The following is a 15,694-nucleotide window of genomic DNA, read 5'->3' as shown; positions in this document are numbered from 1 at the left end:
CAAGGGAGCAAAGATGTGACTAGCTTTTGACTAGTCAACCCCCACCTCCCTTTCTTTTTCATTTTCATTTCCATTTTCTTTTACTACTTTCACAATTTCTCTCAAACTTCATCACAAAGAATCATCATCCATTTCAAATCTAGCAAGCTTCAATCAAAACAAATTACATATTTGAAATCCTTGAAACTTCCTCTTCGATTCCATACCGATTACATCTAATTTGGGTAACTTTCTAAAATCACTAAATTTTGTGTTCTTGATATTTTTAACTTATAAAGTTGTTAATTAGTGTCTATGGCTCAAGTCTAACATGAATATATGATTTATATGTTCGATCTTGTTATTTGTAGTAACTAGCATGAACTTGAAAGTTTGGTGTGTTTGATTGTTGACTTGGTTGCTTAAATGTTGTTGTTATGATAAAGTGCAAGTATTAAATGTGTTCCTAGTATCACTAGCTTCAATTTGATGTGTAGGTTGCTTTAGAAAACTTCATGAACTTGATTAGTGATTTTGGTGAAATTGTGTTAGGGTTTGATGAACTTAAAATGGACTTTTGATGCTTTGAATAACATGAAATGTTATTTGTAAGTGTTAGGTTGTATTGTATACTTGATTACCTTCAAAACGGCATATCATTCATGTAAATTGGTTGCCGAATCATCGAATTGCATTTATGAACTTGAATGCATTAAATGAGGAGCTTTGAATGTAATTTTTGGTTGTTGTAAAAGTAAATGTGATTGATGAAATGTATTTAGTTGTTTTCCTTGTCAAAATACCTTTTCGATGATATAAGATACATGTTTTAGTTGTTTGTGGGTCATAAATGGTGATTGTTTGAAGTTAGGTTCGTGCATTAAGCTTGGAAAACTACCAGAATTTCTGTGTACAGGTACTGGCGCGGCGCGCCAAAGTGGGCTGACCAACTTGTCATTTAGAGGAAAAATGTTTGCTATGCTACTACAACAAAAGTGTACATATAGGACACCAAAATTAGTCCTATAATGTCACTTTATAGGACCTTTTGGCCTGATAGGACCAACAGGAGATGTGTACCAACTAAGGCGGTCGTATAAAGTATAGACGCAAAAAAGTGTCCTAAAAGATAATAAGATTATGAAACCAATTATCGAGTCCTATAATATAATTAACGACCACACAGAATAGTCCTTACAAGTACATATCGAGTGACTTTTATTTAGATTGAGACATACAAAATGGGTCCCAAAAGTAAAAAAAAATTACATTAGTACCAAGTACCAACAAAGAGGTCCTATTTAAGTTCTATATTTCTTAAGGACTAACAAAAATGGTCCTATTGTTATGTTAGTATCCAAATAAGAGTCCTATTATAAAAATATACTACATTAGTACCAATAAAAAAAGGTTCTAATGTATCAATATTCTTGTTTAGTACCATGAAAAAAAGTCTCGATATACACAAATGTTACTTTAGTACCACATAATAATGTCCTAATATAATGATTTTTAAGGTTAGTACCAATAAAAAAGTCCTAATATAAATTTCTTAAACCTTAAAACCACAAAATGGGTCCTAATATATAATTATATTTAATTAAGTACCATGAAAATGGGTCCTAATATAATGTTATTATATCAAGCTAATTATGACATAATTATACGTCCTATAAAGTCATAGTAGATCTGGATCCGGTTCGAATATTGGGCTCCGGTTCGAATACTCGATTCCAATTCGGATATTCGGATTTTGTGATGTTTTATCGGATCCGTTTTTATTTAATAGGATTATGGAAACCAAATTAATAAATAATAATTTATATAAAAAAAACAAATATGAAATAAAACATAATTATATTTCAATAAATTATTCTCATAACATGAAAACACTAAACATAAAAAATTCATAAATAATCCAACATATAAATACTTCGAATAAATTTTACAAAGAAAGTAAAGATAATGAAAAGCAACGCATAGCATCTTGGATCAACATGTATCTTTATTAATCCAAATGTACCACCTACAAATAAATCATCAATGTATAAGTGTATAAAGGTGCACGTTATATAAATTAAATTTTAACTTAATTTTCGTGTGGCGTAATCATCTACTGTGAAATATGAAACAGTTAAAGGCGGGTTTCTTTTGATAGTTGTTAAACCTATCATACATATAATAAAATTATAATGTAAGCTGATAAGCAACACGAAAAAGATGAAAACATAACCTCGATGAACACGTTCATACGTCAAACCATCTATCATACTCGGTCAGTGGAACTCTCTTAAGAATGCTCCTTATTCAATAGCTGCAATATGAACAAAATCTAACATTGAGTAAAACGGTTAAAAGGATTAACGCATGTTGGTACCAAAAATTATTTGAAACAATACATGAATTAAATTGTGTTCAATCTAAGTTCAATCTACGAATTCGATTACTAACAAAAAGTGTCTATTATGACACAAACTGCGTTCCATTTATGTAGATACTAGTAGTAAGGTTTCAGTCGAGTATATGCCCGGCCCGAGACTCTAGAAATAAAGATTCATGGTATTTACACTAATGTAACTTATATTCACAACCGCATGTTTAACAGCAGACTACAATATACATTATAATTGGATTGAAGTCATACTGAGAATAGGAGCTTCTTTCTAAAGGTATGATCTAAGTTGATCAGATCGTGAACTCATTCCTCGGTGTGTTTCATACATTATTTATTGTAAGTGGTGTTCTTTATACCTCCTGTGCATTTAGAATTAGTTAGGTTTTCCTAAAACTGCACATACGAAACTATTAACATGATCAAGAGCATTGGTCACCGAGACATTTTAACAAACACCTAAGGTGCTTTAAATAAATAAAACTGAATTATTAAAAGCTTATCTCAAGGAACTAAACTATCGCCAGTAACTAAAAATAACTGTTAAACATTGGAATCACCACATACAAGTATGCTTATCTCGTTCATTTGAACGACCACCTATCAAGCACTGGTATAGTCACAATTCTCACCATAATACTTCAATCACTAACATTATATATATATATATACATATATATATATATATATATATATATATATATATATATATATATATATATATATATATATATATAGGGGCAGGCTCAATGGGGAAGTAACCAATCGGGGGAAGCAAAAAAAAAAAAAAAAAATTTCGTTTTTTTTGAATTTTTTTTTTTCCGGCATCAAGATCACACGAAAATATGAACATTTATAAAAGACACTTCGTGATGAATGTTATTATTTAGGCGGGAAAACGATCGACAAAAATAACATTCAAGATAATATTGTTCGTGAAGAATTTGAACGTTTTTTTTCTTCATGTTTTGTGAAGTAAAATTTAGCCCGATTTAGAGTTTAGGGTTTAGGGTTTAGGGTTTGGTGTTTTGGGTTTATTCCATGAGATTAAGAAACAAGTATCAACAAACCTTATAAATAAAAACGATCAGTACCTCTTACTTTATGAGTATATAAAACTCAAACTAAGAACTTACGCATGATCCAACCGCAAAAGCCACAAACAACAACATATGTGCTGATATAAACCATAAAGTTGTTCTCTTTACTTTCGGATTTTCCATCGATAGATATAATATTGTTGATCAGCTATTTGCATCATTCATTTCCCTCCCACTCTCCATTGCTCAAAGGAAGATAATCATTTAGAAAATAGTAGCCTAATTGACAAATCATTATGCAATCGTGGCAGTAATGCTTTCTGCAATAACAGTTATACAACAACAATAAGAAACTTATCAGCTCTAAACTCATCGAGTCCAATCGATTATAAATATGATTGAAATATAAATCAAGTTCATTCAAGAAATCTCATTCAAGTGCCTGTTGTAAGAAACAACCTAATTCTACAAGTAATAATCTATGTAAAAATCGAGTGAATACATTAGTCTCATTATTTAATCTGGATGATTTGTTTGCATAGACACATTTCTTCCTGCTCCCTAATTCTATAAATACTTTGAAAATCAATTTGTTAAAAATTAAAATTAGGGTTATAATTTGAATTTAAATTGGTAAAAAAAAAAAAAAGTACAGTATGTTCCTATAACACAAAATTAATGAACCTTATATAAGTAAAATAGATCTAGTATATTAAGGCAATACTTACTTTTGGGGAATGACGATGAGAATTGGATTGATCCCACTACCAACCACAGTTTAGCGGATTCTGCCACGTCGTCTCTTTCGCTATATTTATAGATTCGAATGACTGCAAGCTTCTATAGTTTTCACTCAATAAACATGATAATCGATTGTGTATATTTGATATAATCCTCCACTTGGTAAACCCTAATTTTAATTTTATTGGGATGAATGCTTCTTTTATATATATATATATATATATATATATATATATATATATATATATATATATATATATATGGCCGGGGGAAGCAACCAATCGGGATAAGCGGGGGAAACAATTTTTTTTTTTCGTTTTTTTTGGAATTTTTTTTTCCGGCATCAAGATCAGACGAAAATATAAGCATTTAGAAGAGACACTTCGTGATGAATGTTATTATTTAGGCGGGAAAACGATTGACAAAAATAACATTCAAGATAATATTGTTCGTGAAGAATATGAACGTTTTTTTTCTTCATGTTTTGTGAAGTAAAATTTAGCCCGATTTAGAGTTTAGGGTTTAGGGTTTGGTGTTTTGGGTTTATTCTATAAACTCAAAACACCAAACCCTAAACCCTAAACTCTAAACCGTTCGTGTTAAAAACTCAATCTAAATCCTAAATCTAAACACTAAATCTAAACCCTAAACCCTAAATTTCTAAACCCTAATATCTAAACCCTATAAACCCTAATATCTAAACCCTAATATCTAAACCCCAATAGCTAAAACCTCAACATATGCTCGAAAAACACGATAATTGTTATATATTACTTATTAGAGCGTTTTCCCGCCAAAATAAAAACATTTATCACAAATTGTCTCTACTAAATGTTCATATTTTCATCCTATCTATAATGTTCGTGAACAAGGTTTTTTCAAAAAATTAAAAAAAAAAAAAATTTGCTTCCCCCCGATTGGTTACTTCTCTCTTGATCCTACCACTATATATATATATATATATATATATATATATATATATATATATATATATATATATATATATATATATATATATATAATAAAATGGTAAATATTCATTTGCAATTCTTAATTTAAAATAAGATTCAAGGGATAAATTTCAGCCCTTGGATCATGTCATGGGCGGGAGAATTACATGTGATTACCAGCGTTGAATCACATGTGATTAACGATCAAGACTAAAAAACAAAACTAAAGGGACAATCACATGTGATTAGCAGCCCTTAGATTAATATAATCATATGTGATTACCAGATTACTCTTCCTTTATTTTTGTGTTTTCATCTTTATCCTTAATCACATGTGATCCAAGGCTGTAAATCACATGTGTTTGTCCCTAAATCTAAACCTTAAACCCTAAATTTCTAAACCCTGATATTTAAACCCTATAAACCCTAATATCTAAACCCTAATGTCTAAAACCTCAACATACGCTCGAAAAACACGATAATTGTTATATATTACTTCTTCGAGCGTTTTCCCGCCAAAATAATAACATTCATCACGAAGTGTCTTTTCTAAATGTTCTTATTTTCATTCAATCTATAATGTTCGTGAACAAAGTTTTTTTTAAAAAAACGACAAAAATTTTGCTTCCCCCCGATTGATTACTTCCCTCTTGATCCTACCACCATATATATATATATATATATATATATATATATAGGGGTGCGATTCATGGCTAACCTTAAAAACGGCTAAGAATGAATAAACAAAATTTCAAACTCTTTTTTTGAAAAAATTATCTTTTTATGGTCTCTTAATATGCAGATTGAATAAAACGCAAAAATTACAAAACAAAAAAATAACAAAATTGTTAAAAAAAAATCGATGATGAATGATAATAATCGTGATGAATGATTAATTTATCATTCATCTGAATATTGATGAATGATTAATTTATCATTCATCACTATTCAGATGAATGATAAATTAATCAATCATCACAATTATTATCATTCATCATCGATTTTTTAATGATTTCGAAAGTTTTTGGCTTATAAAAATATAAAATAGGAGAGCATTTTGATGCAGACTTATGAATTTAAATTTTTTTTTGATTTTGTTTATCCCCACTTAGGCACTAAAGTTGCTTAGCTATGAATTATATATATGTATATATATATATGTATGTATATATATATATATATATATATATATATATATATATATATATATATATATATATATATATATATATATATATATTAGTTATATTTGTATATACCTATACTACAAAGTATATAAGATATTTAATTGTACATTTTAAACCCTAATTAAAATAAAAACTTGATATGAAGTAGTTAATTAATTTTGAGAGTTAGTTACCCAAAACATTAGTGTATTGTAGATGAATGAAAATCGATGATATGATGATTCATTATGTAACAATATATTTGATTCACTACAATATTGTAGAGTATAAATATAAATATGTATAAGTAACATTACATGAATCGGAAGCTAATACTTTTACCATACCCCTCCCCCGTCGTTGTTCTTGTGGTGGTTGGGGTCACAGTGGTTTGTTTCTACTTCTTTAGCTACATTTATGAGTTTTTGTCCTATATCTAGCCTCGTCGGGCCACCTCCTCATCAGATCTTGGTTTCCCGGCTTCTATCATCGACGGTGGGGCGGCTCACCACCCAGTGAGTGGTAGATGTACTATGTCTCGCATATGAGTGGGATATTGCTAATGTTATGTGATCGGGTTTGTAGTGGTTCTCCGGATTTTACCCTGTCGAAGGGTGGCAGTTCACGACCTAGTTGATGGTGGCCGGTTGTTATTACGGGAAGAGACGGAGTGTCTTCGGTTGAGGTGGTGTACTAATTTCTCTCCAACTAGTTTAATACTTTAATTGTAATTATTATATTTTTTTACTTTTATTTTATTGGTATTTAATTTTTGTTTTTATGAATAATATTTGAATTTGATTGATTATTATTTTTTATTTATTTAATGTTTTATTTTTGTATTTTTATAATTATAATAATTTATATAAATTTCTATGTATTTTGGCAAAAACATTTTTTTTTATCATTTGTTTATAATATATAATATAATGAAAAAATAATTACAAGCTTATGTAAAACTCAAGTTAGATAGTTAAATCCATGTCCCATAACTAAAGTAAGAAAATTGATGATTAGTAATGTTTGTAAAACTTCGGTAATTTATAATTTACAATACGATTGTATCATTTATACGTACGGATATATTACACAAACGTACATACATATTGTTGTTATGCGAGGTGTATATGAAATAGCTTATATTTTACTAGGAAAAACTATTAAATACGATACAATTTTACACAAGATATTTATTTATTTATAGAATGAATATACTTAAACCTTGCTACAACACTTATAGGCAGTGTACCTAATCGTACAGTAGTGTAGTTTTTAGTAAGTCCGGTTCGTTCCACAGGGAAAATCTTTAAACAAAGCTTAACGCTATATTAGTTTAATTTATAAAAATACAAATATATATAAGTAATATTATTATTATAAAAGAGGGTTTTTACCGTTTAATGACCGGTTTGTCGATTTTAAAACTTTAGTCGCAGTTAAAACCTAATGTAAAATATTAAAAATAAATACAAAACTTAATTTAAAGCGTAAAGTAAATAACGATAATGAAATTGCGATAAATGAAAGTGCGATAAAATAAAAGTGCGATAATTAAAAAGTACGATAATTAAAAGTGCAATTAAATACAATAACAATAAATAAAAGTACGATAATTAGAAGTGCAATTAAATATAAAATAAAAGAAATTAAATATGAAATAAAAGAATTATGCTTATTTAAACTTCCGTAATCATGATGTTTGACGTGTTGATTTTAGTTTTATGCCCATGGGTTAATTGTTGAAAGGACCCGTCCTAATCCACCTGGACGAAGTCATCAACATTTGGTCCCATTGCGATGATCGGCTCCAAGTAATGTCCTTATATTGAGCAAATGCACAGCGGAAGACTTAATTCGCACCTGAGAATAAACATGCTTTAAAGTGTCAACCAAAAGGTTGGTGAGTTCATAGGTTTATCATAACATTCATTTCAATATGTTAATAGACCACAAGATTTCATAATCATAAACATAATACACTCGCAAGTGTATGTAAAGCATTCTAAGTGGTTGAGCACTTGGTAACCATACTTAACATTTAATCAACGTCGTATATCCCCTTTATTATGAAATCTCACTACACCGTACCAAGTGTAGTCACCAAAACGAAGTACTGTGCAACCGTTGAATACTGGTCGTCCAGTCCGGTTGGGGTTGTCAGGCCCGATAGATCTATCAACAGGATTCGCGTTTACAATACCCATGTAAATAGTAGTTACCAAGCTACAGGGAAATATGCCAGTGGTACAACTCAACGTAGAATATATTTTTAAGTACTTGTGTCTATTTTGTAAACATTTATAAAAGCAGCACATGTATTCTCAACCCAAAAATATATATTGCAAAAGCAATTAAAAAGGGAGCAAATGAAACTCACTTTTGCCTTGAAGGTATTTAATTCGACTTGGTCTCCGATAGATATCACGAACCTAACCATATATATAATATATCAACATATTTTCTTTTTAAGTAATCGTTACATATATATATATATATATATATATATATATATACTTTTAATACTTTTAATACTTTTAATATTTTCTTAGTTCGTAGTTAGCAGTCCGATGTTAGTGGTCCACAATTAGTTGCTTAAATAAAATAAATAAAGACCCCATCGTATTCGTATTGATCAGAATTAATCTCGACCCATGGTACCATGTTGTCAAATGACGTGTTGCGTACATAAAGTACAATGTTGTCAAATGACGTGTTGCGTACAATCATGAGGTCTTATGATTAATCTTCTCGTGTTGTTTACGGGTGGTCCTGAAATATATAAAATCAAATCATAAGTAATTATATATAAAATATCATATTAGTTAGAAAAGATATGATTAATTTACTTTTTATCCAAATATTTTCGTAGCTAAACTAGCTTCGGATACCCAATCTTGTTTTAGTCGTAGTTTCTTCATTACAACTCCGTTTTTGTTGGTTCAACTTGCCACTTCCTTGGATCGAGTCAAATTTTAAGAATATGAACTGAAAATACCTTAATTTGTATTCGAAATCATAGGTTATAGGTCAAACTTTGGTGAAACTTATGAAAGTGATCATTTTCCATCATAAAAACAACATTTAATGATCATTTTTCTAAAAATACTTACACTTTGAGTTAAACCATGAAATTTTTATGTGTTAACATATTAATAAGAAATATCATTTTTCCAGAACATAAACTTCCAATTCAAAGTTCAAGATGGTTTTTATTTATCCAACCCAAAACAGCCCACGGTTGCACTCCGACGACGTAGATTCAGTTTTTAAGATGTTCTTTGTAAAACCAAGTTATATCTTGTTAGGTTAGCATATTATTATGATATATTACAGGTCTTGAAGTATTTTAAAAGTCAAGTTAGAAGGATCTATTTAGTTTGCGAACAAGTTTGAAATCATTCAAACTATGTTCTTGTTGTTAAAATTTTATACCACAAAATAAGATAGCTATGTGAATATGAACTGAATAAGATTATGAACAAGGTTACTACCTCAAGTTACTTAGAAAAAGTTACTGTAAAAGATAAGAAATAATCTTGGAATCAAAGAGTGGTGGATTTAGATCAAAAGGTTGGAAGTAAACTTCTTCAAATGGGTGGTTATTTTGATATGTTCTTGAAAGAGTTTTCTTATGGTGTTTAAGGCTTGTAATTGAAGCTAAATGATGGGGAAAATGCTTGGAGATGATCAAGTATGAAGTTAGGAGTATTTTGAGAGAGAAATGAGGGTATAGTTATGAGAAAATGGAGTGAAGAAATGGTGTTCATTTATAAAAACGTTTTTAGTTTATAAAGAAAGAAAAGGATTCCTAATTTTGTTTTCTTACTAATAATTCATACTACTTGACAAATTCTAGTTACCTCATATCTAGGGCAGTAATAATGTTGATTAGGATCTTGATTTGATGTATATATACCAATAGTAAATACGTATAGAAGCTGGGTATGATACGGGTACATATAGCCTAGATATACGTATAGAAATCTTGAGGAAACGGAACGAGAATTCAAATATAGCTATCTTTTGTGAATATACTTATATTGTTTTATGTATTTAAGTCCTTAAAAGTGATTAAATACATTATATACGATACATGTATAAGCATTATAGATTATAAGTATATATATCAAATAATGTTACGTATAGTTATCGTTTTGAAAACTTAAGTTAGTAGTTTCAAAATATACTTATAACTCATTGTCATTAGTACACAATGAGATGTTAAACCATCCTTAGATCATGTTAAATATATATAAATATATATATATACACAAACGTATAATTATCGTATGTTATATAGTTCGTGATATCATCGGTCATATTGGACGGTCAAACGTTGTGTAAAACTCTTTTCAAAAACACAAGTCTCAACAATTTGGATTGCTTATCATGTTGGTATGGTTTAATTTATGTAAATATTAATCTCATAAGTATAATTTGGTCAGAAAATTCTGGGTCATTACAGTACCTACCCGTTAAAGAAATTTCGTCCCCGAAATTTGATTGAGGTTGTTATGGATAACAATAAAAAGGTTTTCATGACAAATATAAGGTGATAATGGAGTTTTATCATCATTGAGTAATGTAGATAAAACGATTCGATTATGCGAAGAATATAAATGAGACTATCGTAAAAGAGTGAGATGAGTAAAATATATTCGTATTAACCGATGATGTAGTTATGATTGATTTCCGGGATTTAAAGAGAATCTTACGTAATAAGATTTGGTTCTTTAGTGATTAAGGAAATCAGGATCTTCTTTGATTATATGCAATAATCTGTTTCGATTGATCTGTCGGATATTTCATTATAAATTCACCCCTTCGTTTCCTTATTTTCCACGACTCACACCTTCTATTCTTTCTCCATTGATTATTACTTTAAACATTCATCAATATGCTTCATCCAGTCCTGATTCTTGATATACTCCTAACTTTTATATCTGTCATTCTTCTTTTTCATCTACCACCAGAAGAATCTACTTACTTTTACTATACTCTTGTGTTTATAGTGTTTCTAATTCTCCCGTGTCTCTATATTGCTATCTGTATCGATATACACGGTTTGTAATTTCGGGGTTATTATCGAAGTTTATATTCTTCATTATTTTTTGGAGCTTCATGCTTTCGTTTTCTCTTCCTGACTTCGAGTCAAGCGAGTAATGGTCCGGAATTCGTAGATATGAAATTCAGAATGAACATAGCTAATGCTCTAAGAAGAAAATGGTAATAGAACGATTTTGATTTATTAAATTACCAGAATACCATGGAGAAGACCGAGTCATCCAGAAAAATATTCTCTTGATATGTTTAGAGATTAGATAGAATGTAAAAGTCGTGTAAATGGCACATGATGACGGTACTGTGAATCATCATGCTTCATTAGAAACTCAGCATGACTTACTGTAATATAATGACGTTGATCAAGTGTCATTATATTATACTAATCCATGCTTCAGTTCCCAACACTACTTCAAAACATTCATATTTTAAACTCGAAGGTTTCAGAATTTAGAAACTAACACAGTTTCTTTTATGTTGCAGATATTACGGAGAGATAAATGATCTCATATAAGAATAGTTGTGAAAATATCGCCAGAAATATGGAGGATATTTATAATAGAACATACGAGAATATCTTAGAATTTCTAATATCAATGGATGATGAAGAAGATTTGTCTGTGAAGGTTTAGAATGAGAAATAAGTTGTTTGCTAACGATTTCAGCAGGCACAGAATCATTTGGATTCTTTGAAGGCAAACTTATTCTTTGTGATTTGTCCACGGCTTTCTTCATAGTTTCACATAATCCGCTTTTCGGTACTAAATTTTCTATCGAGCGTTCCTAACACTCCTTTCTTTATCATCAAACTTTTGGCCATTAAGATCATCTACAACATGCTGCTTCGTCAGCATTTTCAAAGTTAACTGATCTGAGTCATCGGTTATCAAACCGAGGTAGTTTCAGGAGAATTGTGTTTTTAGAATGATTAATCGCTGATGGTAATATTGTGGAATATAAAAGGTTCCCTAGTAACAATAAAGAGTACGCATATATATCGCGGTTATAATAAAGTTGTTTCGGATGAAAAGTCGGAGTTGACTTGCTGGAGCTGTGACAAAATTAGCTACTTTGGAAAGGGATTGCAAAACGATCTTCGGTAATAACAATGTCAAAGGAACTAGAACAAATACGTGTCAAACGTTTACTCAGTTTCCGAGGGTTTTTCAGGTGCTTAACTATATGCATCAATCTTTTCTTCCGTAGATGAAGTGCGGTTGGTTTATCCTCTCGATTGAGGTGTTTTTAAGAATCATGATAGATTTGAACGCTGATTGTAATCGTCAAGATAAAATGAGGTTTAAGATGAAATCAAGTGGCAATCTTGAAGAAATGTTTAGTTTCATATGTTATAATCAATATTTTAATTCATTTTAATTGTCCAATGTCATTAGTCCACAGTCGATAGTCCACAGTAACAGTCCAATAATTCATATATAGTTTAATATATAATATACGAATTAATTAATACGTGTCGTGACCCGTATACCTCTCAGACTCGATCACAACTCAAACTATATATATTATTGTAGAATCAACCTCAACCCTGTATAGAGAACTCGATCATTACTGCATATAGATTGTCTATGGTGATTCCAAATAATATATATAGATGCGTCGATATGATATGTCAAAACATTGTATACGTGTCCCGATATTTAAAGTGCGTAAAATAATTACAGAAATTAAATGACGATAAATAAAAGTGCGATAATTAAATTGTGATAAATAAACTGCGATAAATAAAATGTAATCAGTTAGCTAGGAACAGTTAGCTGGAACAGTTAGCGTGGATTCTTTACAAAATTTTTCATAGTTAATTTGTTTGTTTCTAACAGATTTTATTTTTTTCATATGTTTTCTTCATATGCCACTTGTTGGATTCTGGGAAGTCAAAATCCAAATATGAAATTGAATGAAAATGGTTATTCTGCGGTGAACGGATACGTATATCGGTGGTTGTAAGTAGGATAGTAAATGACTATTGAATCAGCTTAGATGAATGTACAATGTAACTTATTAAGATGAAATCTAATTATTCCTCGGGTATTACCTACCCGTTAAAAAAAAATTTCACCATTAATATTTTGTACAAAAGAACTTTTAATTACAATCTTTATGAAAACATATATACATATATATTTTCTTCAGATGAAATCATGAATTTAATGAGTTAATATGATATTAATCTCATTTGCTTTTCGGTTTGAGCTAGAATAAGAAATCTCTAAAACTTTTTGAGACCACATATTCTTCGCAGAATATCAATGAAGTTATGGATCAATACTTCATCGTTCATTATTGTTGGTACTCCTTGGTATCTATGGTGCGTATGATGTTGATGTTTGTGGGACAGATTATGATGTCGAGACGTGTGATGCGGATGTTGTTTGTTAGTGGTGATGATGGTATTGGTGATGCTATTGATGGTGGTGCTGATTATGCTGCTGGTGCTGCTGCTGGTGTTTGCAACCTTCGCACCATGTTCTCCAAAGCCGTCACGCGAGCGCGAAGTTCGTTAACTTCTGCTAGTACACCGGGATGATTGGCGGTTGGAGCGAGCGAATGAACAAGATTTGTAATATGGGATAGTATATAATCGTAACGAGATACTCTAGAAATGAGAGAGAAAATGGTGTTTCGAATAGGTTCGCCGGTAAGTGCTTCAGGTTCATCGCCAAGAGGGCAATTTGGTGGATGGAATGGATCACCTTCTTCTTGTCTCCAGTGATTTAGTATATTACAAACCCATCCCCAATTCATTCAGAATAGATGATGGAAAATTGGTTGATCCATTCCGGTGATGCTGCTTTCGGAGCTCGAATGGAAATTCATATCGGCATAACTGTCGGAATCTGAAGAATTCGAACTAGATGCGGAATCTATCTTGTATAATGGGGAAAATGAATTTTTGATATGGAATAGATTATAGGAGTTAGATTTGGTACTCTTCAATACATAATTTACATATGTATATATAATACCAAAATCCCGTAAATTACGGAGAATCTTTGAAAAGATATCAGTCAAAGTTCGCAATAACAGATATGCTAAGATAAGAATTCGTCTATACACTATCAATGCAGTAAATGCAGTAAAACGTGTCTAGACTTATGAATGATAAGCAGGTAATTTTCTAAGGATGATAAGCAGATGATTTCCGACTAGAAATGATAAGCAAAACTTTTGACATATAGACACGGTCGAAGTCCAGACTCATTAATGCATCCTTACAACTACTAGTTAGACACACTAATGCAAGACCTGGTTCGCTACGACTACCGCTCTGATACCAACTGAAAGGACCCGTCCTAATCCACCTGGACGAAGTCATCAACATTTGGTCCCATTGCGATGATCGGCTCCAAGTAATGTCCTTATATTGAGCAAATGCACAACGGAAGACTTAATTCGTACCTGAGAATAAACATGCTTTAAAGTGTCAACCAAAAGGTTGGTGAGTTCATAGGTTTATCATAACAATCATTTCAATATGTTAATAGACCACAAGATTTCATAATCATAAACATAATACACTCGCAAGTGTATGTAAAGCATTCTAAGTGGTTGAGCAGTTGGTAACCATACTTAACATTTAATCAACGTCGCATATTCCCTTTATTATGAAATCTCACTACACCGTACCAAGTGTAGTCACCAAAACGAAGTACTGTGCAACCGTTGAATACTGGTCGTCCAGTCCGGTTGGGGTTGTCAGGCCCGATAGATCTATCAACAGGATTCGCGTTTACAATACCCATGTAAATAGTAGTTACCAAGCTACAGGGAAATATGCCAGTGGTACAACTCAACGTAGAATATATTTTTAAGTACTTATGTCTATTTTGTAAACATTTATAAAAGCAGCGCATGTATTCTCAGCCCAAAAATATATATTGCAAAAGCAATTAAAAAGGGATCAAATGAAACTCACTTTTGCCTTGAAGGTATTTAATTCGACTTGGTCTCCGATAGATATCACGAACCTAACCATATATATAATATATCAACATATTTTCTTTTTAAGTAATCGTTACATATATATATACTTTTAATACTTTTAATATTTTCTTATTTCATAGTTAGCAGTCCGATGTTAGTGGTCCACAATTAGTTTCTTAAATAAAATAAATAAAGACCCCATCGTATTCGTATTGATCAGAATTAATCTCGACCCATGGTACCATGTTGTCAAATGACGTGTTGCGTACATAAAGTACCGTGTTGTCAAATGACGTGTTGCGTACAATCATGAGGTCTTATGATTAATCTTCTTGTGTTGTTTACGGGTGGTCCTGAAATATATAAAATCAAATCATAAGTAATTATATATAAAATATCATATTAATTAGAAAAGATATGAAT

At 30.7% G+C, this 15,694-nt stretch overlaps 1 long non-coding RNA gene across 1 annotated transcript; it reads right to left on the bottom strand.

Annotated features, from left to right (window-relative positions):
- Positions 1 to 2,124: 2,124 nt before the first annotated feature.
- LOC139893482 (uncharacterized) lies at positions 2,125 to 4,327 on the bottom strand. The gene is made up of 3 exons (XR_011774560.1): positions 4,140 to 4,327; positions 3,508 to 3,731; positions 2,125 to 2,293 (listed from the first exon to the last, which is right to left on the bottom strand). It is a non-coding gene; the product is annotated as an uncharacterized lncRNA (long non-coding RNA).
- Positions 4,328 to 15,694: the final 11,367 nt, after the last annotated feature.

Source organism: Rutidosis leptorrhynchoides, chromosome 2 (genome assembly GCF_046630445.1).
Source record: "Rutidosis leptorrhynchoides isolate AG116_Rl617_1_P2 chromosome 2, CSIRO_AGI_Rlap_v1, whole genome shotgun sequence".
NCBI lineage: Eukaryota > Viridiplantae > Streptophyta > Magnoliopsida > Asterales > Asteraceae > Rutidosis > Rutidosis leptorrhynchoides.
The sequence above is the reverse complement of the archived record's forward strand: the minus strand, read 5'-3'. Positions and strand labels throughout refer to the sequence as shown.